Here is a 23,927-nt window from a genome sequence, read left to right on the forward strand (position 1 = left end):
GCAGCGGCGGCCTCAATTACCTGGCTGCATACCGCAAGTGGCGTAGTCGAAAAACTATTTTTATTTCTCCCTTTTCCTTTTATTTTTCCCCTTTTTATTTGGACCGACCCCCAGGGTCACGAAACCGGGCATCGGCCGCGAGCACGACTGTCTCCCCCACACTGCGCACCATGCACCTGGGACCGAGTACCCCACAGCCCTGGGGTGTCATACCCCGAAACTTGGCGTAGTCAGCAGGATTCTGACTAGACCCGTAAAACCGGGTGACAAGCATGCCTTACAAACTGAACTGTGATTAAAACTTGAAAAAGTGCCGCCATTTTGGACTTTAAAAATAACTGTGTGGCACCCCTGACTGTATCATGGTGCTACAGGAAACTGCATTCTGTACTCCAAGGTGTAGGGCCTTCCCCCCATGGTTCCAGGTTCCCATCACTGACATCCGCACTACAAATCCTAACCACACCTCACACCAGGGCTGGACAGACACACCAGTGGGTTGGTCAAGTTGGGGCACGGCCGCCCACCTAGGGGTCAGGCAGACTGGTGGGAGGGGAGACAAGGAGAACAGAGGTAGCCTTTAGAGAGTGAGGAGCAGGGGAGTTGGAGCTCCCAGGGAGGCGACAGGTTGGGTCGCAAACGGTGGTCCGGGACCATAGGAGTCGGGGATCGGTATTAGGAACACTGGACAGGAGTGTAACAGACGCAGTCTAGGAGGACTGTTGGCACTAGAAAGCCACCTTACCGGTATCGAGCACGGCGGGGTACAGGACCCTAGATCAGGGAAGAGCTTCAAGCGCCTTGGTAATTAACCTGTGGAGGATAGTCTCTTTATGAACCTTCCCCAAGAGCTCAGAGATTGAGGCATCAGCAGAGTTCTCCAAAATACACAACCCACTGAAATCCAAAGTGCCAGCCACCAAGAGCACAGCTGCCATACACACGGGTAGCGGGGCCCTGAAATCTTCAAGCCAGGGGCCAGAACTGTCAAGTAATTTGTGCATGGAGGCAGGGCTCCGGATTTACCAAGTGACACTGGTGGGAGCGGAACCTGGACGGGCTCCCCCCATAGAGACTGCGGTGCATGGAGACTTTGGTTTACCATCTGTGTGAGTGTCTGCTTATTCCACCTGATCCAGCACCATGAGCACCGCAGTGAGTAATCCGACCCCTGCACCCTGCTTTCCAAGGCCAAGCCACCCAAGTTCACCAAATCCCCACTATCTGGGGCCTTCCCTACCTGCAGAAGGATTGACACCTGGCTGCCCCCATACCATCTGCCCCGGTACTCCCTTCAGCAGCGGCAGTACTCCCCTTTACCGCAAACCACAGGTGGCATCACGAACATTCATCTCCTGTAAGTATCCCCTTACATTTAAAGTGGCTGCAAGCTCCCGGGTCCGGAGACCCTCGAGCCACAGCAACCCTGGATCCGAGCAGTTCGACTGATGCTGGGGCGGCACACCTTTAAATTCCTGGCATCACGAACAGGATAAGAACTGGGCCCGCTAACCCGGGTGACGTGCGCCTTACAGAACTGTCAAAATCTACAAAGTGACTCTAAAATTGCCTTGACATATTTTGGCGCCAAAAACAACAACTGCACCATCATCCCCAGCAAAAGAGTGCGAAGAAGAAGCCGCGCCCCTGTCCCAGAAGAGGCTGGTGACGAAAAACCGAGGGGGGGAAAGACAGGATGTGAAGGCGGAGCTTGGCGTAGGGACACCAAAACTCTTTATTAAAGTTCCTGGAAGCAGCAAGATGTCGGAACAACGAGACTGGTCACCTGAGAGTGCTGTTCCTGGGACGGCTGACTGGATCGAGAAGGAGACAGAATAACTGTTACGGGCAGGTGACAGACCATGGCCAGGGGAAGGGGCTGCTCGAGACGCTCGGATCTGGGGCCGTGGCAGTGCCTCGAGGGGAAGCCAGACCCAGGCCTGAGCACTCGTCTGTCGTCCACAAGTGAAAAAGGGGGGGGGAGTTATTATATAGGGGATTTGTCAGTGTCGCCACCCGTGGTGTGCGGTGATTGTTGGTGACACCGCCGCTACTTTGGTATGGGGTGCCCGGGGCTGATGGAGCAGGGCAGCAGGATGGTATCCTCTCCACAGTTAGGGGAGGTGTTGTCCCGGGGCCCAGGTGTTGTTGGTTAGATAGCGTGATGGGGCGCAGTCTGCGAGGTTGGACTGGATGATACCTATGTACTTATTGGGTCAGGGGACAGACCAAGGCAAGGGGCTGCTCGGGACAATCGGATCCGGGATCGTGGCTGTGTGACGCCCTGGCCGGGCCAGGTAGTCACAAATAGGCCCCTGCACTACACCTTTCCCCCACAGGTGACATCAGCCAACCTTTTAAACCCTAGTCACCTTCCTCAGGGTTAGACAGACACACCAGGGGGCGGAACCAGGCGGTTGGAAGACGCCCACCAAGGAGTCCAGACAGCCCTGGGCGGGAAAACAAACAGATCAGTTTTGTAGTTCAAGTGGAGAGAAGTGAAAAGGCCTGTGTGACAGGCCTGAGGCTAACTGACAGGTACCAGGGTAGGAGCCCCGGTACCACTGACTAGGAGCCATACGGCGGTCTGGTGGAACCGAGGTGGACGGGGACAGGGTAGTGGCCCACCGGTACTGACCTGGGGTACCGACTCGGAAACTGGAGCACACAGGGGGGTACTCGGATCCTGAAGCTAGGTCCAGAAGCTACTGGAACTGGTTAATTAACCTATTGAGGCCAGGACTAGAGGTCCTGTCCCACCCAAAGTCCCTATTAGAAGACAACAGCCCACCAAGGGGGATAAAAGGCCACCGCCATGGCTCAGAGATCCCACGGGCCAGCATCTGCGGGCAAGGGCTCCTTAGGCCACATCCAGCCAGGAGCGGACTCCTGAAGTTGCAAGCACAGGCAGTCCACCACTCTAAAAAAGGTGAAGGAGAAAGACAGAGACCACCAGCTGGGTGGGGGAACCAGAATGCAGCCAGCTGCAGGCACCGACCACCATCACCTTGGTTTACCAGAGACTCGTGTGTTTCCTTCAATAGTGAGTACACCAGCACCCTGCGGTCGCCCATCTCCCTGCACCAGAAACCCAACGGGTCCCAGGTCAACCATCCCTGCCCAAGGAACGGTTAACAAGTTGCTGCACAACATCTCCCTCGGGTGCCCCCGTAACTGCAGCGGTGGTGTCCAACCTCACCACACACCGTGGGTGGCGTCACGAACTTAATACGGCTCAGCCGTACATATACATCCTACATCCACTACCATAATCCCCTTTTTGCTTGAAGTGAAGTCCGGAGACCCTCGAGCCACCCACAGAAGGACTGGATCCGAGCAGCTCGGCTGCTGAGAGCGGGGCGGTACACCTCAATTTTTGGCGTCACGAACAGGATAGATACCCATTCAGTTACCTTGTGGAAGTGCCCCTTGTGTTGAAGTCAGCGCTGATCCGTTGCAAAATTTTCAGAAGATGCCATCTTGCCGCCATTTTTGGGCGTGAAGATTCCCGCCCAGGGTCTCCTTCCCCGAGAAAAGGGCGCAAAAGTCGAAGCCCCGCCCCCTGGGAACACGGCCGGAAAGCAAGGCCGGAAGTCGCAAAACGAAACTTACAGGCCTAAAAGAGGAGTGCCTGCAAAAGACCAAGGGGGGAGGCCGGGTGAAGATTCTGCGATATGTGACCAAGCAGATAAAGGGCAGGGACTCCAGGACCCTGCCACCCTCCTTGTTCCTGGACCCCGAAAGAGTAACATGGCCGACCCGTCTGGCAAGCCCGGAGTGCAGGAGCCCAGAACAGCGGCCTGGATAGAAGCCCGGATGCAGCAAATGTGCCGCCGGGTCCAGGCGCAGGCGCGCTATATCTTGGAGCGGTGGATGACCGAGATGGAGGAGCTGGCTGCAGCCATGCAGGCTCGTGAAGTGGAGGCAACCTTGGAGGAGCAGGTAAGTGACCCATGCCCCTATGTCCCACAGGGACCGGCCGATCAGGCTGAGGGATCCGGTCTGCCCCTGCCCACCATATTGCCTCCCTCGCCGCCCGTACTGGTTGCCGCTGATGCCCCGCTCGGTCCACTGCCACTAACATCGGCAGCGGAACCCGTCCCACCTGCTCGTGATGACCAGCCCGAGGAAGCCGCCAGCAGCAAGCATATCATCGCTCAGGCACCGGCACCCGTACCATGCCAGAACCTGACTCCAATCCCGGTCTCGGAAGATGCAACGCCAAAGACGACAACGGCCCCGGCAGTCCGCCCGGCCAAGGCGGAGGCGGTTCCCGACTGGAAGCCGGCACGACAAGAGCTGCTGGCCACTCCCAGATTCACGGCCTCGGCTGAGGTGCAACGGAAATGTGCCTGCGGGGCAGCCGTACAAGCCACGTCACAGCGGGGATATCCACTCCAGAAGGTGTCGGTCGTAGCCGGCACGGATGTGCTCCGGCTGGGCTTGGCCCCCGCGCAGGTCATCACGGAGCAGGCAGCAGATGCTCCATATTGGGAGCATCAGCAGCGTCGGCTGGGAAAGGAGATCGCTGCCCGAGAGAAGAGGAAGGCGGAGGTCCTGTCCCGGACGTACACAGAGAAAGGTAACCTCCGGAATACCACTTTCTGGGTGAGGCCCAACCTATGAAGGCCAAGTCCGGCATTTTGACCCCCGGAGAGGATGGGGCTTCATCTATGAGCCGGGCATGGATGCCGAAATATTTGTGTCCCGGAGTGATGTGTACCCGCACCTGCCCGTCGGCCATCCTGACCGGGACCTGGAGCCCGGGAAGCTTGTAACATACACCTGGCACTACGGAGAGAGGGAGTGGTTTAACCTGGTTGTAAGAAGAAGGGTGATCATGGGAGCTCAGCTACACGTCCGCGCCTCTCCACCACTCTCCAGCCCTGATGAAGAAAAGGAATGTTAAAGAGGTAGTGGTTCCCAGCTACCTTTCCTGCAAAGTCCCCGTTGGGACCGTTTGTTAATGTCCCGTTTGTTAAATTGCACCTAAAGAGACATGGCTGAGAACTTGCAGGCCAACCCATAAACTTTTGGGTCTTGTAAATAGCCCCAAACCACCCTTTTCATCAAGCCGCAGTCCCCAGAGAGGCTGGTTGGAGAAAGGGCCTGCGGTGGAGACGGCCAAGATCCTGTCACCATGGAAACCGGTGACTACCGTCCGGGTCGGGAGTCCCCTGGATGTGGGGCCTCTGAGAGAGACTGGCGGGTAAGGAACTTATTACTCGGCCCGTGTGGGCACCACCCGGACCCAAACCCGTTTCCTGGACTGGGGAAAAGGGGTGCTGACCTAGTTTTAGAGGCAGTATAAGGGCTAGGTTTGTTTGGGTGGGCTAAAGTGAAAAGGACCCGGTCCCGTCCCGGTTAATAAAAATGTTTTTATATGCAACGTTTAAGTAACAGCCTCCCGTAAAGGGAAGAACCATAAATATACGTACAATGTAAATAACGTTATTATAATTGTAATGTTTTATCTTTTTGAAGTTACAAAAATAAACCGGTGGTGGTCGGACAGCTTGCGGACGGTCTGTGTTTAACCAAGGGGGAGTGTGACGCCCTGGCTGGGCCAAGTAGTCATAAATAGGCCCCTTCACTACACCTTTCCCTCATAGGTGACATCAGCCAATCTTTTAAACCCTAGTCACCCACCTCAGGGCTAGACAGACACAGCAGGGGGTGGAAGCAGGCAGTTGGAAGATGCCCACCAAGGAGTCCAGACAGCCCGGGGTGGGAAAACAAACAGATCAGTTTTGTAGTTCAAGTGGAGAGGATTGAAAAGGCCTGTGTGACAGGCCTGAGGCTAACTTACAGGTGCCAGGGTAGGAGCCCTGGTACCACTGGCTAGGAGGCAGACGGCGGTCTCCGTCTGCAGGAGCCGGGAATACGGCTCGGTGGAACCGAGGTGGACCAGGACAGGGTAGTGGCCCGCCAATATCGACCCAAGGAACCGACTCGGAAACCAGAGCACACAGGGGGGTACTCGGACCCTGAAGCTAGGTCCGGAAGCTACTGGAACTGGTTAATTAACCGATTGACGCCAGGACTAGAGGTCCTGTCCCACCCAAATTCCCTATTAGAAGACGACAGCCCACCAAAGGGGATAAAAGGCCACCTCCAGGGCTCAGAGCTCCCACGGGCCAGCGTCTGCGGGCAAGGGCTCCTTAGGCCACATCCAGCCGGGAGCGGACTCCTGAAGTTGCATGCACAGGCAGCCCACCATTCTAAAAAAGGTGAAGGAGAAAGACAGAGACCATCAGCTGGGTGGGAGAACCAGAACGCAGCCGGCTGTGGGCACCGACCACCATCACCTTGGTTTACCAGAGACTCGTGTGTTTCCTTCAATAGTGAGTACACCAGCACCCTGCGGTCGCCCATCTCCCTGCACCAAAAACTCAACGGGTCCTGGGGCCACCATCCCTGCCCACGGAGGGGTTAACAACTTGCTGCACAACATCTCCCCCGGGTGCCCCCGTAACTGTAGCGGTGTTGTCCAACCTCACCACACACCGTGGGTGGCGTCACAAACTTAATACGGCTCAGCCCATACATATATGTCCTACATCCACAATCATAATCCCCTTTTTGCTTTAAGTGACCCCGAGACCCCCGGGTCCGGAGACCCTCGAGCCACCCACAAAAGGACCGGATCCAAGCAGCTCGGCTGCTGAGAGCGGGGCGGGACAGCTGTGGCTTGAGTGGTAGCCGGGTCCTGCCCACAAGTGAATAAGGAGATTATATACAGGGGAGAGTTTGTCAGTGATGCCACCCGTGGGTTGAGGTGATGGTTGGTGACACCGCCGCTGCCTTGGTATGGGGATGCCTGGGGCTGATGGAGCGGGGCAGACAGGTGAAATTCCCCTCCACGGGTAGGGGAGTATCTCTATAGGATGGATACTAGGAACGGGGTCAGAAGTAGTATATAAAGGAATTTACCCCAATTATTTAAAATAGACTTTATTGTAGCAAGCTAAAAAAATATATACCCATAGACACAAATATAATACACACGGTGTCTTCACCGGAATTATCCAAAAAGACAGGAAAATAAATATATATAATAATATATTGGTATTCCTTCACTAGTCCCACACACCATCCAGATGGTTAATCATCCTCAGGTGGGCATAGATGTAATACTCTTTCAGAGAGCAAAAGGGAAATCTGAAGCAGTATATATAATATAGCAACTTATTTGTTGCATGTAGCTGATTGACACAGAATGTAGACATAGACATTAATAGGGCTATGGTATGGCGGTCATTAAGGAACATTTGCACTTAGGGTAGCCCTCATATATCTCCAGTGCATATATATTTTTTAGGTGTTGTGAACTGGGTGAGGTGTTGGAGCCAGGCACTGAGGCAGCAGTTGGGCCTATCTGCCTCTTGGATTGGTTCCACAATAAACTCTGGCAGGCAATAGTAGATGTGAGAGTAGCTGGATGATACTGTGGACATTCTGTGTCAATCAGCTACATGCAACAAATGAGTTGCTATATTATATACTGCTTCAGATTTCCTTTTTGCTCTCTGAAAGAGTATTACATCTATGCCAACCTGAGGATGATTAACCATCTGGATGGTGTGTGGGACTAGTGAAGGAATACCAATATATTAGTATATATATTTATTTGCCTGTCTGTTTGGAAAATTCCAGTGAAGACACCGTGTGTATTATATTTGTGTCTATGGGTATATTTTTTTTAGCTTGCTACAATAAAGTCTATTTTAAATAATTGGGGTAAATTCCCTTATATTCAACGGGTAGGAGAGGTTTAAGCCTGGGGCCCCGAGGATGGTGCAGGGTCACAGGGAGCAGTCTTTAGGAAGGGACCTGATGGTACCGGTGTACTCATTATGATAATAAAACACACAAGGTCCGTATTGTAAACCAAAGCCGAATGCCGGTAGCCTCTGGAGGGGTGTTCTTGGTCCCGCACACGGGCTGACAGGGCATGGGCCCTTCCTCCTGCACTTGTAGTTTCTTGTGTGGTGACTTAATCCACATAAAATGGGAGAAGTCCGCTCCCTGTGTTATGTACTGTGGGAGCTGTTGCCTGCGAAAGCTGACCCGTGGGATCTCTTTAGACTCTGGCGGATGCCCTATCCCCCTCGTTGGGCTTCCGTTTCGCTCTCTGGGCTTGCTGGTGGGACAAGACGTGGGATCTTCTCCCCAGCTGGTTAAATTGGAGAGGGGCTGGAAACCTTCCTCGTCCTAGGGTCCAGGCACCCCGACTGTGCACGGCCTCCGGACCGAATTCCCGCTGTTGGCACCGGTGGGCTACAACCCTGCCCCGAACCACTTAAGGTCTCCGGCGACTGGATCTCCGTCGCCTGTGGCCCTGCTCTGCCGTCTACCACCTAGTCAGTTCAGGTAGTCCGGTAGTCTGGTAGCTACAAACCCCGACTACCACTTCAATAGAGATGAGCGAACCGGTCGCGGTTCGGCTCGAGCTTGGTTCGCTGAACGGAGGTCGCGTTCGAGTTCGATTCGGCGAACCACTCAAACCCCATAGGAAACAATGTGAGCCTATCACAAACACATAAAAACACCTAGAAAACACCCTCAAAGGTGTCCAAAAGGTAACAAACAACTCACAACACAACACAAACACATGGGAAAGTGACAAGAACAAATTCTCATGCGAAAACAAAACAGCGTTACGAGGAAAAAGAGGACGAGACACAGATATAGGCATGGCATGCCCTTCTAAAATCATGTAAAACACCGCAAGGTGACTCCAAGCGGAGTCTCCCTTTTTTCCAAAAATTGGGCCACACAGACACCCCTTCAGTGGCAGCACTTGTGCCCCAGTTGTACACTTCACAGGTAGATTTGCATCAAGCAACTTCCAAATACACAAGCATTTACTCTCCCCAGGATGACACCGGGGTAGTAAATTCCTTGTGGATCCATGACTTGTTCATTTTGATGAACGTTAGTCTGTCCACATTGTCACTGGTCAGACGCGTGCGCTTATCTGTCAGCACACACCCAGCAGCACTGAAGACACGTTCAGAGACAATGCTGGCAGCTGGACACAACAAGATCTCCAAGGCGTAAGTAAAGAGATCAGGCCATTTTTCAAGATTTGAAGCCCAAAATGAGCAAGGCTCCATTTGCAAAGTCATGGCATCGATGTTCATTTGGAGATACTCCTGTATCATCCTCTCCAGCAATTGACTATGCGTCAGACTTGTTGTCTCTGGTGGCCTTGCAAAGGATGGTCTAAAAAAATTATGAAAAGATTCAATAAAATTGCTGTTACCAGCACCAGATACGGTGCTGCTGATACGGTTAGACTGTTGATGATGACGAGACCGTCCCATGTTTGTCAAGTTACAACTGGGAGAATCACTCCGTACACCACGGTTGTTTGGTGGAAAAGCCGAGCTAAGATCGAGTAACAGCTTCTGCTGATACTCCTGCATACGTGCGTCCCTTTCTATGGCTGGAATTATGTCACAAAATTTGGACTTGTACTGAGGATCTAATAGTGTGGCAAGCCAGTAGTCATCATCACTTCTAATTTTGACAATACGAGGGTCATGTTGGAGGTAGTGCAGCAAGAAGGCGCTCATGTGTCTTGCGCAGCCATGCGGACCAAGTCCACGCTGTGTTTGTGGCATATAGGTGCTAATCGTTCTTTCTTCCTCTGACATCTCCTCCCAACCTCTTTCAACTGAAATTTGACCAAGAGCTCCCTCATCCGCTGAGTCTTCCATGTCCATGGACAGTTCGTCCTTCATGTTCTTCTGCACCTTCCTCAACATTTTGCCTGCTACCATGTGCCCTTGTTGATCCCTGTCCCCCATGGTCCCATGCCTGCCACCTTGGTGATGATAAACATCTGGACCTTGGTGATGTTGTCCCTTGCGCATATGAATCCTCCTGTACTTCCTCCCCTTCCTGTTGTCAAACCCAATGACTCAAAATAGTGTTTAGCATGTGCTCCAGCATGTAAATGACTGGAATTGTCATGCTGATAATGGCATTATCAGCGCTAAACATATTAGTCGCCATGTCGAAACTGTGCAGAAGGGTGCATAGGTCATTGATCTGAGACCACTCCATGAGGGTGATCTGCCCCACCTCAGTATCTCGTTGGCCCAGGCTATACGTCATGACGTATTGCACCAGTGCTCAGCGGTGCTGCCACAGTCGCTGTAACATGTGGAGAGTCGAATTCCAGCGTGTCGCCACATCGCATTTCAGGCGATGAACCGGCAGGCTGAAAGACTTCTTTAGCGATGCAAGTCGCTCAGCTGCGGCGGTTGAACGGCGGAAGTGAGCAGACAGTTTTCGTGCCCTGTTCAGAAGGCCATCTAGGCCGGGATAGTGTGTTAAAAATTGCTGGACAACAAGGTTCAACACGTGAGCCATAAAAGGCATGTGTGTCACCTTGCCCATGCGAAGGGCCGCACCCAAGTTTGCATCATTGTCGCACACGGCCTTACCAGGCTCCAGGTTGAGTGGAGACAACGATTTACCAAACTCAGTCTCCAGAGCTGCCCACAACTCAGCAGCTGTGTGACTCTTATTTCCAAGAGATTTCAAGATAAAGACCGCCTGATGCTGTTGCGCTCTGCTGCCAGCATAGTAATGAGGTGTGCGTGATTCCTTGTGCGCAGGTACAACGCTGGTGGCCTGACCAGGCAGTCTTGGGGTGGAGGTGGAGTACCCAGACGAGGTTGAGGAGGCAGAAGCAGTGGAGGAACTTGGACAGACAGAGGATTGACGCACAAGTTGTGGGGACGGCAAGACTTGTGCAACAGACCCTTCACCATCTATCACCATAGTTACCCAGTGCCCAGTCAGCGACATGTAACGTCCCTGTCCATGTTTACTGGTCCAAGTATCGGTGGTGAAATGCACCCGTTGACACACAGAGTTTCTCAAGGAAGTGGTGATGTTGTGTGCGACATGCTGGTGTAGCGCAAGCACACCTTTCTTAGAGAAGTAGTGGCGACTGGGCATCTGGTACTGGGGCACAGCGACAGACATAAGGTCTCGAAAAGCCGCTGTGTCCACCAGGTGGAAAGGCAGCATTTCGGTAGCCAAGAGCTTACAGAGGGATACAGTGAACCTCTTAGCTTTGTCATGGGTCGCAGGAAATGGCCTTTTATTTGTCCACATCTGAGGGACAGAGATCTGGCTGCTGTGTGTAGACGGTGGTGAATAGGGTGTCCCTGGAAAAATGTAGGTTTATGAGGAAAGTGCAGGCATAGACATGATGTTAAAACAAAAAAGCTAGCACTAAATGTGCACTACAGCACTAAAAAATTCCAATTGTACTTATTATAAATATGATATTTTTGGCAAAAAATTGCAATTTCTTGAGCCACCCCGCCACTTCACGGCAAATCTCTGTTGGGGCAGTCCTAACACTAAAATTATTTGCCGTGACGTGGCGGGGTAGCTCAAGAAATTGCAATTTTTTGCGAAAAATCTTAAAATTTTTATAATAAGTACAGTTTGGAATTTTTAGTACTGAAGTGCACATTTAGTGCTGGCTTTTTATTTTTTCTTCATTGAATTGGTCAGTGGCTGACCCCCACCTTGCTATGCACCCCAATTTGGGATGTATTCCACCTGTCTAGATTTTGGCGGTTGGTGACTGTTCACATTCGGTCATCAGGCCCTGTCCACAAGCTATTTACTTCATGCAGCATTTGCTTGGACCTGTCCTGCCCACAGCCATGACTCAGTCATGGGTACGGGATTGAAATAGAGAAGGTGAGTGCTGCTAAGAGCAGTTCTACTATTCATATGTGAGGCCGTGTGGCACATTTTATAAAAATATTTTAGTGTAGGACTTCCCCAAATGAGATTTGTCGTGACGTGGCGGGTAAGCTCAAGAAATTGCAATTTTTTACCAAAAATCTAAACATTTTTATAAGTACAGTTTGGAGTTTATAGTGCTGAAGTGCACATTTAGTGCTGGCTTTTTGTTTTTTCTTTGTAGACATGATGTTGCCTTCATCCAACGTTGGTGCTATCGATGTATGAGAGAGCTGTACACACGCACTTCTTTCCCCTTCCAAACCAACTGACGACCTACAAAGCAAACTGACTGTTGCGGTTACAGTGGTGGAAGGTGTGCATGGAAAAACAGGTGTGACAGCTGTCCCCACAGTCCTAGAAGATGAAGAGCGCGCGGATGCACTGGAAGGGGCAGGCGGTGGATGGTCCGCTCCACGAGGCCGCATTGCAACACGGTGAGCTTCCCACTGGGACTTATGATATTTATTCATGTGACGATTCATGGAAGAAGTTGTCAAACTGCTGAGGTTTTTGCCTCTACTTACAGATTCCCGACAAATTTTACAGATCACATGATTTGGGCGATCCTTTGCAAGGTCAAAAAAGGACCAGGCTAGGCAAGGCTTAGAGGACATGCGACCTGCTGAGTCACCCCACCTGGTGCTCAGAGGCAGAGTGGTGGCTGAGGATGCAGTTGTAGACGTGCTACCAGTACTCCTCCTCTGTCCAGGAAGGCGCAAGGTAACTTCGTCGTCAGTTGCATCCTCCTCCACCGCCTCTGTTGACCTCCTCGAGTGCCTGACTATGGGTTGACAGTAGGTGGGATCTAGAACTTCCTCATCAAGCGTTGTGTTTGCACTGCCCTCACCCTAAGACCTATCCTCTTTCTGCCCTGACCGAATATTTAAGTTGTCATCCCAATCTGGTATCTGCTTCTCATCGTCATCAGTATGTTCCTCATTGTCTCTACCAACAGGTGTTACAGTTTGTGAATAAGGGTCAACATTATGCTCAGAAACTTGGTCATCATGGCCTGAATCTGAGTCACAAAGGTTCTGGGCATCACTGCAGACCATTTCCTGGTCTGTACTGACTGTAGCTTGGGAGCAGACCTCTGATTCCCAGGCTATAGTGTGACTGAACAGCTCTGCAGACTCAGCCATCTCTGTTCCACCATACTGTGTATGGCGAATGGAGACTTGAGAGCTGGGAGAAAGCAAGTGTGATTGGGATGACAACTCAGAGGACTGTGATTTTTTTGGATGCGGTAGTTGAGGTTGAGGAGAGGGCACTTGTTTGAGCACTTGAGATCCATTCAAGCATGTGCTTTTTTTGTGCATCATCTACCTTTGTTACAGTTGTTCGGGTCCGTAAAAAAGGGAGCACATCGGATTGTCCACGGAAAGTAGTAGACATCTTACTTTTGCTGGAAGATGGCCTATCTTCAGCAGATGTTAATGTAGCTTTGCCACCTTCCCCACGGCAAAAACTTTTTTCCTTTTCCAACACGCCTGTTCCCCTTTCCATCAGCATCTGTCATTTTACCACTCATTTGATTGCGACAAGATTGGCCACTTAAAATGTGGTAGAAAAATTAAGAGGTGGTGTAGATTGCAGAGGTGGTCTAGCTTTATTGACAGCTGAAGAAACAACACTGACTATCCCTGACAATGCAACTATGGCCCTTAAGCTGGCAGCACAGTTTTCTATTATAATAGCTTAGTAAATATGTGCAGGAGGGTAGAATGCTGAGGTTTTGAAAATTGCTTGGCACCAGTAGGACACTAATGGAGTGCAACAGCCACTTTTTGGATGCCACTAAGTTTCAGCAGTGTTTGCTATTATAATAGCTTAGTAAAAATGAGCAGGAGGGTTCAATGCAGAGTTGCTTAAAATTGCTTGGCACCAGTGGGACACTAATGGAGTACAGCAGCCACTTTTTGGATGCCACTAAGTTTCAGCTGTGTTTGCTATTACAATAGCTTAGTAAAAATGTGCAGGAGGGTACAATGCAGAGTTGCTGAAAATTGCTTGGCAACAGTGGGACACTAATGGAGTACAGCAGCCACTTTTTGGATGGCACTAAGTTTCAGCTGTGTTTGCTATTATAATAGCTTTCTAAAAATGAGCAGGAGGGTGGAATGCAGAGGTGCTGGAAATTGCTTGGCACCAGTGGGACACTAATGGAGTCCAACAGCCACTTTTTGGATGCCACTAAGTTTCAGCTGTGTTTGCTTTTATAATAGCTTAGTAAAAATGAGCAGGAGGGTGGAATGCAGAGGTGCTGGAAATTGCTTGGCACCAGTGGGACACTAATGGAGTACAGCAGCCACTTTTTGGATGCCACTAACTGGCAGCACTCTTTTCAAATAAAATGGCTTTGCACAAATGTGCAAGAGGGGAGAATGTAGAGGTGGTGGGACTTTCTTGGCACAAGTGGCACAATAATGGAGTACAGCAGCCACTCTTTGGATGACAGTAACTGGCAGCACTCTTTTCAATTTAAAATGACTTTCCAAAATATGCAGGAGGGGAGAATGCTTTCACGCTCCCCGGTTCCTCTGCCATGCTCCCCGGTTCCTCTGCCATGCTCCCCGGTTCCTCTGCCATGCTCCCCGGCTCCCCTGCCATGCTCCCCGGCTCCCCTGCCTTGCTCACCGGCTCCCCTGCCACGCTTCCCCGCTCTCAGGTTACGCTCCGCCGCTCCTGCGCCAGGCTTCCTGGTCCCCCGCTCCACAGCCTTCATGCCCCATCACCTGCGGTCCCCAGGCAGCCCGGTCTCCGCTCCCAGCGCCCATCAGTAACGCTGAGCCAGCCTGGCACTCCTGCCTCCTGTGCACCGCTCTCTGCTCTGGCTTCTGGCACCCGGGCCTCGCGCATGCGCATTAGGGCGCGCGCGCGGTCATTGACCCTCTCTTAAAGGGCCAGTGTCCTCCAACAGGATATTGAAGAATTGTTTCTTGTGCCATACTTACCTATCTGTCTTGTAGAGTCGCCCCTGTCTCGCCAACCGGTCCTGACGACTCCCGAACCCCAAACGGTGACTGCCTGCCATCCCGTCAGTCCCTACCATCTCCGATCCCTGGATCCGTGTGGTGACCCACCTCCTCGCTCCGCTGGTTCCGGACTCTGCCTAACATCATCTCGTCCTCCGAACCTGAGCTCCGTCACCCGGACTACCTTCAGAGACTCCGTGATCCCAGGGACTTCTTCACTCCACTCCTCTGAAACGGACTGTCCTGCTACCTGTAGTGCTCCGGCTACTGGGCACCTTGCCCTCGGTGAGTTGTTCAGCCCAGTGGATCTACCTCCTGGACCTACCCGTCCTCCTGGTCCTAACAAATGCAGAGGTTGTGGGACTTGCTTGGCACCAGTGGCACAATAATGGAGTACAGCAGCCACTCTTTGGATGGCACTTACTGGCAGCACTCTTTTCAATTAAAATGGCTTTGCAAAAATGTGAAGGAGGGTACAGTGGCCTTATTGTGGGTCAGTGTAGGGGAAAGGAAGCCTCACTTTCTATCCCTCCTAATGGTGAAATGCAGCAAGGATTTCCCTGAGCTTAGGTACACAGACGCTGTTATCTGAAGCTGTATACAGCATTTCAACGGACCTGACTGTCACCTATGGCTCTGAGCCAGATGAATTTAGCCCTGAAGAGGGCTGAAATAAACTTCTGTCCCTAATCAGTAGAGCTCTGTGTGTATAGCTTACACAGCAGGACCGGCGACAGGACCTGCGTGAGCGGTGACTGTCACCCAGACGCAGAAGACAAATAATGGCGTCCTGAGGGAAAATGTCCATATTTATAATGCAAGGACATGTGACATGGACAGCCTATGACACATGCCCTTGTTTGTCTGGGAAAAAGTACACTTAGCCGTGTGTGTGTGTCTGGGATTGGCTGACATGCTGGCCCGCCCCACTACACGCGGGCTTAGAAAAAAAAATGTCAATCGGCATTTTCTCAGCACAACAGATCTAAAACCCGTCCTACCCGCACACTATATGCTGAAATTTGATAATAGTGTGAATCACATAGGGACTCACACTATTACAGTGAAAAGCCAGCTAGTAATTAGCTAGGTGTTACGAACCGGCGCCGCCATAGCTGCAAGCAGCCTGCTGCGGTTCCTGTTGCACCCAGGCGCCGGCTGCCGTTCTTGGCCGTGCCTCGGTTCGTCCAGTTGGCTGTTCCTTCCACCACGTCTAAGTGTGGAGAGGCGGCTAGTGCGCATGCGTGCGCCGATTTACCCCAGCCAGAGTTTAAGCCCGGTGTTTTGCCTAGTGAGCATGCTCAGCCTGATTGTGTTATGTCTGAGACTAAGTCCTCAGTTCAGGCTACTGAGCATGCTCCCACAATTAACCCTAACAGCCTCTTTGCACAGGTACTTGGACTTCGTGCTGTGTCTAAGTTCTGGGATGTGCCTACTGAGCATGCTCAAACTGATAGTCTGCTTTCTGAGCCTGTTGCTCAGGCTACTGGGCATGCTCAGGCACTTAGTGCACCAGAGGCTAGGTCTGGTAAGGACCTCACTGAGCATGTCCGTGAGGTGGCAGGCCCTGATAGGGCAGAGGGTGTCAGGTGTCCTGATGACGTGGCAACTCCGGACTGGCTCGCAGAGGCCCGCCCCTATGATCTGGCACCTCAGTATTGGTCGTCAGACGATGACTGGTGAAGTGTTTGGGGCGTGGCTGCCATGAGCTCATCAATGACGTGGCGGTTCCGGATAGGTCGCATGTGACGTCACTGATGACATGCACTCTGCTATTGGACCTTGGTGGTTCCACCCTGGGTTTGGGGCGGACCCAGGTTATAAAAGGGGCTGGAGACAACATGAAGGTGCGCAGTCTTCACTTTTGCTCAGTCAGAGCACACCTCCATGTTAAAGCCTCATTGCGGCATAAGCCTGTGTTGGGAAGCGGTAGGTAGGGTTAGGCGAACGGTGCCTGTCACGCCAAGATTCGTGGCTCGGCACATCAGGGTCAGGCGCCGTGCTTCCCTCCTGCCGTTCCAGTCTTGCTATAGCAGCCCAGTGGCGTTAACTGGGCTGTGGCTGCTGTGCTTCCTGTCCGATTGTGCCCCCTACGCACACGGACAACGCACCTGCTGCGCCACCTGTCCGATTGTGCCTCCTACGCACACGGACAACGCACCTGCTGCGCCACCTGTCCGATTGTGCCCCCTACGCACACGGACAACGCACCTGCTGCGCCACCTGTCCGGTTGTGCCCCCTACGCGCACGGACAGCGTACCCCAGGACCCCTGTGGAGTTAACAGGGTGTTCCTTTTCCTCCTCGGCTTCCCGGTCAACGCTACTGGTGTACCCATCTGGCCTGACGTGTCCTACACACACGTGGCCAGTCGAGAGGTGGCCAGAAACGCTAATCGGAGGACCGCTCGGCCTGACGTGTCCTACACACGTGGCCGACAGGGCGCTTTCGTGGCGGTCTTCCGGTCAACGCTACCTGGTTACCACCCGGCCTGACGTGTTTCCTGCACACGTGGTTGGTGTAGCGCTAGGTGCACCAAAACGCTAATCAGGTTGTCGTCCGGTCTGACGTGTCCCAACACACGTGACCGGTTCCCAGAGTTCCTGGGTTATCTCAGAGCCATCCAGCTCTATAGTCTCCGCCTAACCCTCAGGTGCCAGCAGCTCCTTTGTCATCTGGAGCACGGTGGGCCCCGACTGGCGATTAGGATATATACCCCCTGGTCCTAATCTGCCGGTCCCCCTGTAACACTAGGCTTTTTGCTGATAGAACCGTTTTCGAACGTAACCCGAGCTACCGAACTTTTAGCAAAAAGCTTGAGTTCTAGTTCTATCTAGAACACCCCCCAAAATCACTCGAACCACAAACTGGAGAACCACGAACCGCGCTCAACTCTACACTTCACTCCATGCTCCTCTCACTTCCTCTGTCCAGACTCAACTCTGACTGAATTTAAACTTCAACTCCTGTGTTCCCTCCCCTGACACCTCAGGATCCCTAGATGGGCATCTCCATCCACCTGGTCCCGCCCACTGGTGTGTCCCTATTGTCCTGGGGGGGGTGACTAGGCTTTTGTGGCTGATGTTACCTGTGTGTGGTGTTGTGCGGGTAGGCCAAAGAGGATGGAGTCCTGCACCTGGAAGATTTGTGCAGTCTCTGTGACAACCTGGTTTTGCCAGGGCGTCACACTCCCCCTCGGTAAAACACAGCCTGTCCTTGGGCTGTCCGGCAATGGTATTTATTTTAACTGCATCTATAAAAATGGAAAAAGGGATAACATGTTAAACATTTCATTCCCCGAAGGGAAGGCACATTTTCTTAAACATTGCAAAACATCTCCTTCTTCCTTCAACCCGACACTCAAAACACCTGAACCCCCGGTGCCACCGCTAACTCTGGTGTTACACCGCTTCAAGTTCCTGTCGGTGTCCTCGGTGACCGGGCAGAAGTTCCTCTCCCACCAGTCCACCCCAAAGGGTCCCAACGTTCCGGAACTCCCTGGTCTGGAGGTTAGCCAGGTGACTGGGCCTCGGCCGACTCTACCGCAGGCCCTTCCTCCAACCAGTCCTCTCCAGCGGGCGTTGCAGTTCTGGCAGTAGGGTAACAAGAAGGTAGATGGGGGTATATACAAAGACCTAAGAAAGTTTTTGGGTGGCCTCTACTAGTCCAGAGGCCTTGGTCCATAAATGCAATAAACGAAAGAGTTGGGGTCAAACTGGGGAAAGTAGGTAGCTGGGTCCCGCTACCATATTACTCCTTTTTCTGAAACTGATGGTGGGAGGTGAGGTGTGGCTTCTCATCGACCATCACCCATTTTTTTTACATTGAGAGCAGACCACTCCCACTCTCCACAGTGCCTGGTGTAGCTCACCATATCTCCGGGTTCCAGATTCCTGTCTGGATGGCCGGACGGTAAATGGGGGGCCACATCCCTCCGGGACACGAATATCCCAGCTTCCAGTCCCGGCTCGTAGATGAACCCCCACCCTTTCTGGGGGTAAAAATGGCTGACCTGTCCTCGGTACGTCAGGCCCCTGACCTGGAAAGTGGCTTGCCGGAGACAGTCCTTCTCTCGGTAGGTCCGCCAATCACCTCCGCTCTCTTTTCCTACTAATCGGCAATTTCGTTGCGGAGCTGCCGCTTCTGCCACTCCCAGTACTGGGCACGGGGTCCGTGCTCCTCCTCCTGCTCAAGAGCCAGGCCCATTCGGATGCCCTCGGCGCCGGCTACGACCGGCGTTTCATACTGCCGTGGGCACCACCGATCGGTGGCTTGCTCCTCTTCCCTGCAGGAACATTCTGGATGCTCCTCAGCTGGGTCGGGGTGCTTGGGAACGGTTGGTGCTGAAGCTGGGATGTAGACAAAGACAGGTGCTGCCTCCATAGCGGCCGGGGCCGGCGTCATCACCGGTGCGGCCAGGCTCGGGGCAGGGACGGATGTCACGGGCGGTGCATCCTGGTTCGGGGACGAAGGGGATGTCGTCAGCGGTGCTGGAGTGATGGTGATGGTAAGGCCTGAGGACCCAGCAGCTGGGTCCTCCCCCGCAGATGGTACGGCTCCGCTGCCACGGACTGAGGCAGTGGGTCAGTCGGGGCGTTGGATGTGAACACGGGCGACGAGGGAGGTGGCATGGCGGACAGGAGCAGACCGGACCCCTCAGCCGGGCAGGCCAGTTCCTGGGGAAAATACGGGTGTGGGTCACTGCTTACTCGCTCCTACGAGGCCATCTCCATTTCGTGTGCCCGGACAGCGGCAGCCAGGCCCTTCATCTCCGACGTCCACTTCACCAGCATGAAGTGGGCTTGGGCCTGGATTCTCCGACACATCCTCTCCGTCAGCTCCTCGATCCAGTCAGTGGTTCCTGGGTAGAGTTGAGCGCGGTTCTAGGTTCGAGGTTCTCCAGTTCTAGGCTCGAGTGATTTTGGGGGCTGTTCGAGATCGAACTAGAACTCGAACTTTTTGCAAAAGTTCAATAGTTTTAGATCCGTTCGAGAACGGTTCTAGCAGCAAAAAGCAGGGCTTTTTACAGCTACAGTGTGCAGGAGCCATCGCTGGCAGCCTGCCAGAAGCTGGTAACCAAGATAAACATCGGGTATGCAAGCAAAGCGCTTTGGTTAGTAACCCGATGTTTATCTTAGTTACGTGCAGGAAGCCCACACTTCCCCGCTCAGCTCGCTCCGCCCCCTCCTGGCCACGGCATGTACGCACATACACACACACACACACACACATGGTCCCGCTCAGCTTACCTGCGGTGATGAAGTCCCGCCATCCCGACCTCAGCGCTGTCACTGTCCTCCATGGCCGCCACTTGTCACATCACCTCTCGCTTCCGACCCAAGACTGACTAGCAGTGACGTCACGGGCCTCTCGCGATACTTGGTGTGAAGGCGCCGGTCATTGAACTCAGTGACAGGGGCTGTCAGTGTGCTGGAGATCAGCGCAGGTAATGTACCTCGCTCCTGACAGCAGCACTTGTCATCCCCTGCAGTGACCTGGGCTGACCCATTGATGTTAGCTCAGGTCACTGCGCTGCTCTCCCAGCCAATGGGGAACATCCTGCTCTTCATTGACTGGGACAGTGTGGATCGTCATGGCAACCCCTTGGATTACACCAGACCTGGATTTATTTTTCTTTCTAATAAATTGGTTAAAGAGGGAATTTTTGGGGAGTGTTTTTTCAAATAAAAATGTATTTGTCGTCTATTTTTTTTTTATTACTGACTGGGTTGGTGATGTCGGGTATCTGATAGACGCCTGACCTCACCAACCCCAGGGCTTGATGCCAGGTGACATTACACATCTGGTATTAACCCCATATATTACCCCGTTTGCCACCGCACCAGGGCGCGGGATGAGCTGGGGCGAAGCACCAGGATTGGCGCATCCAATGGATGCGCCACTTCTGGGGCGGCTGCGGCCTGCTATTTTTAGGCTGGGGAGAGTCCAATAACCATGGACCTCCTTAGTCTGAGAATATCAGACCCCAGCTGTCTGCATTACCTTGGCTGGTGATCCAATTTTGGGGGGATAGAGATGAGCGAACCGGTCCCGGTTCGGCTCGAGGTCGGTTCGCCGAACGGAGCTCCCGTTCGAGTTCGGCTCGTCGAACGTTCGACGAACCGAACTCGAACTGCATAGGAAACAATGGCAGGCAATCACAAACACATAAAAACACCTAGAAAACACCCTCAAAGGTGTCCAAAAGGTGACAAACAACTCACAACACAACACAAACACATGGGAAAGTGACAAGGACATATACTCATGCGAAAACAAAACAGCTGGACAAGGAAAAAGAGGAGGACACACAGATATATGAGTATATGCAAGGAAACATCGATTCCATTATTGTGCAACTTGAGCCCTGCTCATTTTAGGCTTCCAATCTTGATAAATTGCCTGAGATCGCCACGTACGCCTTGGGGATCTTGTCGTGTCCTGCAGCCAGCGTTCTCTCGGAACCTGTCTTCAGTGCTGCTGGGGGTCTGCTGGCAGATAAGCACACGTGTCTGTCCACTGACAATGTGGACATGGCTCTCAGAGGACTTTTCTTCCCCTGGGTCAGCCAGGGGACGGGAAAGGCACGCATATTTTTGAGAGTGCTTCATGCAAAGCATCTTTTTCATCTTAAAAATTGGGTCAACTTATGCCAGTCAAGTGGGGTGTGTGTGGCCCAGTTAGTGGAAACGAGGTAGACTGTGGTTGGAGTCCCCTCGCTGTGTTTCTTAAAGAACCAAAATGAACAAATCATGGCTCTCAGAGGACTTGTCTTCCCCTGGGTCATCCAGGGGAGGCGAAAGGCACGCGTATTTTTGATAGTGCTTCATGCAAAGCATCTTTGTAAGCTTGAAAATGGGGGTCAACTGATGTCAGTCAAGTGGGGTGTGTGTGGCCCAGTTAGTGGAAACGAGGGAGACTGTGGTTGGAGTCCCCTCGCTGTGTTTCTAAAAGAACCAAAATGAACAAATCATGGCTCTCAGAGGACTTGTCTTCCCCTGGGTCATCCAGGGGAGGCGAAAGGCACGCGTATTTTTGAGAGTGCTTCATGCCAAGCATCTTTTTCTTTTTCAAAAGGGGGGGTCAACTGATGCCAGTCAAGTGTGGTGTGTGTGGCCCAATTAGTGGCAACGAGGGAGACTGTGGTTGGAGTCCCCTCGCTGTGTTTCTAAAAGAATCAAAATGAACAAATCATGGCTCTCAGAGGACTTGTCTTCCCCTGGGTCATCCAGGGGAGGCGAAAGGCACGCGTATTTTTGAGAGTGCTTCATGCCAAGCATCTTTTTCTTTTTCAAAAGGGGGGGTCAACTGATGCCAGTCAAGTGTGGTGTGTGTGGCCCAATTAGTGGCAACGAGGGAGACTGTGGTTGGAGTCCCCTTACTGTGTTTTACATGCTTTTAGAAGGGCATGACATGGCTTAGAGGTTGACTTTCAGCATCTGGAAATTGTTTGCTACCAAAATCCTGCCTTTCCAACCTTTTTAACCGAGGATTTTCGAGACCTTATGCCCATCGCAGTGCCCCAAGAGCCGATGCCCAGGCGCCACTCCTTCTCCAACAAAGGCGTGCACGCGCTACACCAGCATGTCGCACTAAACATCACTGATTCCTTGAGAAACTCTGTGTGACAGGGTGCATTTCACCACAGATAATTGGCCCAGTAAGCATGGACAGGGGCGTTACATGTCGCTGACTGGGCAATGGGTTACTGTGGGGAGAGATGGAGAAGGGTCTGCTGTACAAGTCTTGCCGTCCCCATGAGTTTTGTCAATCCTTCTTCTGTATGTAGAAGTTAATACACTGCTTCTGCCTCTTCAACCTCGTGTGGGTCCTCCACCTTGGCGCAAACCCTGTGTTGTCAGGCCACCCTTCCTTGTAACTGCGCACAAGGACTACCACACACCTCCTTACTATGCTGGCAGCAGAGCTCAATGCCATCAGGCGGTCAAAGGTTTACTTTGAAATGTATGGGAAATGTGAGTCACACCGCTGAGAAGTTGTGGACGGTTAGCTCTGGAGACCGAGTTTCATCAATGGTTGTCTCCACTCAACCAGCAGCCAGGGAAGGCCGGGTGCGACAATGATGCAAACATGGGTGCGGCCCTTCGCTGTGACAATGTGACACACGTGCCTTGTGTGGTTCACGTGTTGAACCTGGTTGTCCAGCAATTTTTAAAGCACTATCCTGGCCCACATGGCCTTCTGCAGAGAGCACGGTGTAACGCCTTCCTTGATCCACACACTCAGATGGGCTGTAAATGATAGGCTAGAGGGAAGCCACTCACCAAGCAGGACCCCTAGAACCCTGAAACCCTTTAACCCCTATACAGGGATTAGGAATTACACAGGGCCCAAGGTGATCAATACCTGTGGAAGGCTGCAGTTCCAGAGAATAGTAGTCAGGCAGGGTCAAAACATTAATTGAGGAACAGGAACAGAATGGGACGGCCAGGACTTAATCAGAAAACAAGCAGAGGTGAAATGCGGATCGGCCAACAAGGTACATAAACAGTAAGCAGGAAAAGTAGTCAGGTAACAAGCACACAAAATCATAAAACTGAACTGGGGGTAAAATTAACCAGAGGTTCATAGCTATGTCTGGCAGTGGTCTGCAGACAGGATGGGCATAAAAAAGGGTGTGGTGTCTTCCCATTGGTTCTAGCTGAATGATGGTATTTCATCTGTGAGATACCCACCAGCTACATTCAGCCAGAGATTCTGCATCTGTCAAGGTAATGCAGCCCAGTGGGTGAGCATAACCTGCGTCCACCTGCGCCGCTGGCATCGACTCCTCTCCCATCATCAGCACTATGCATGAAAGGAACACGTTGTCACCTGGCGACCGGAGTACAAATTGACGGAGCGGACTCCGTTGGTGACTTAACAGCCGTGTGCGGCAATGATGCAAACCTGGCTGCGGGCCATCGTCAGGGCAATGTGACACACGTGCCTTGTATGGCTCACGTGTTGAACCTAATTCTCCAGCAATTTTTAAAACACCATCCCGGCCTACATTGCCTTGTGCAGCGGGCACGCTCGCTATGTGCTCACTTCCATCGTGCGCACACAGCAGCTCAACAACTTTCGTCGCTACAGAAGTCTTTAGGTCTGGTGGTTAAACGCCTGAAATGCGATGTGTCGACACGCAGAAATTTGAATCTGCACATGT

Source organism: Anomaloglossus baeobatrachus, chromosome 10 (assembly GCF_048569485.1).
Source record: "Anomaloglossus baeobatrachus isolate aAnoBae1 chromosome 10, aAnoBae1.hap1, whole genome shotgun sequence".
Classification (NCBI taxonomy): Eukaryota; Metazoa; Chordata; class Amphibia; order Anura; family Aromobatidae; genus Anomaloglossus; species Anomaloglossus baeobatrachus.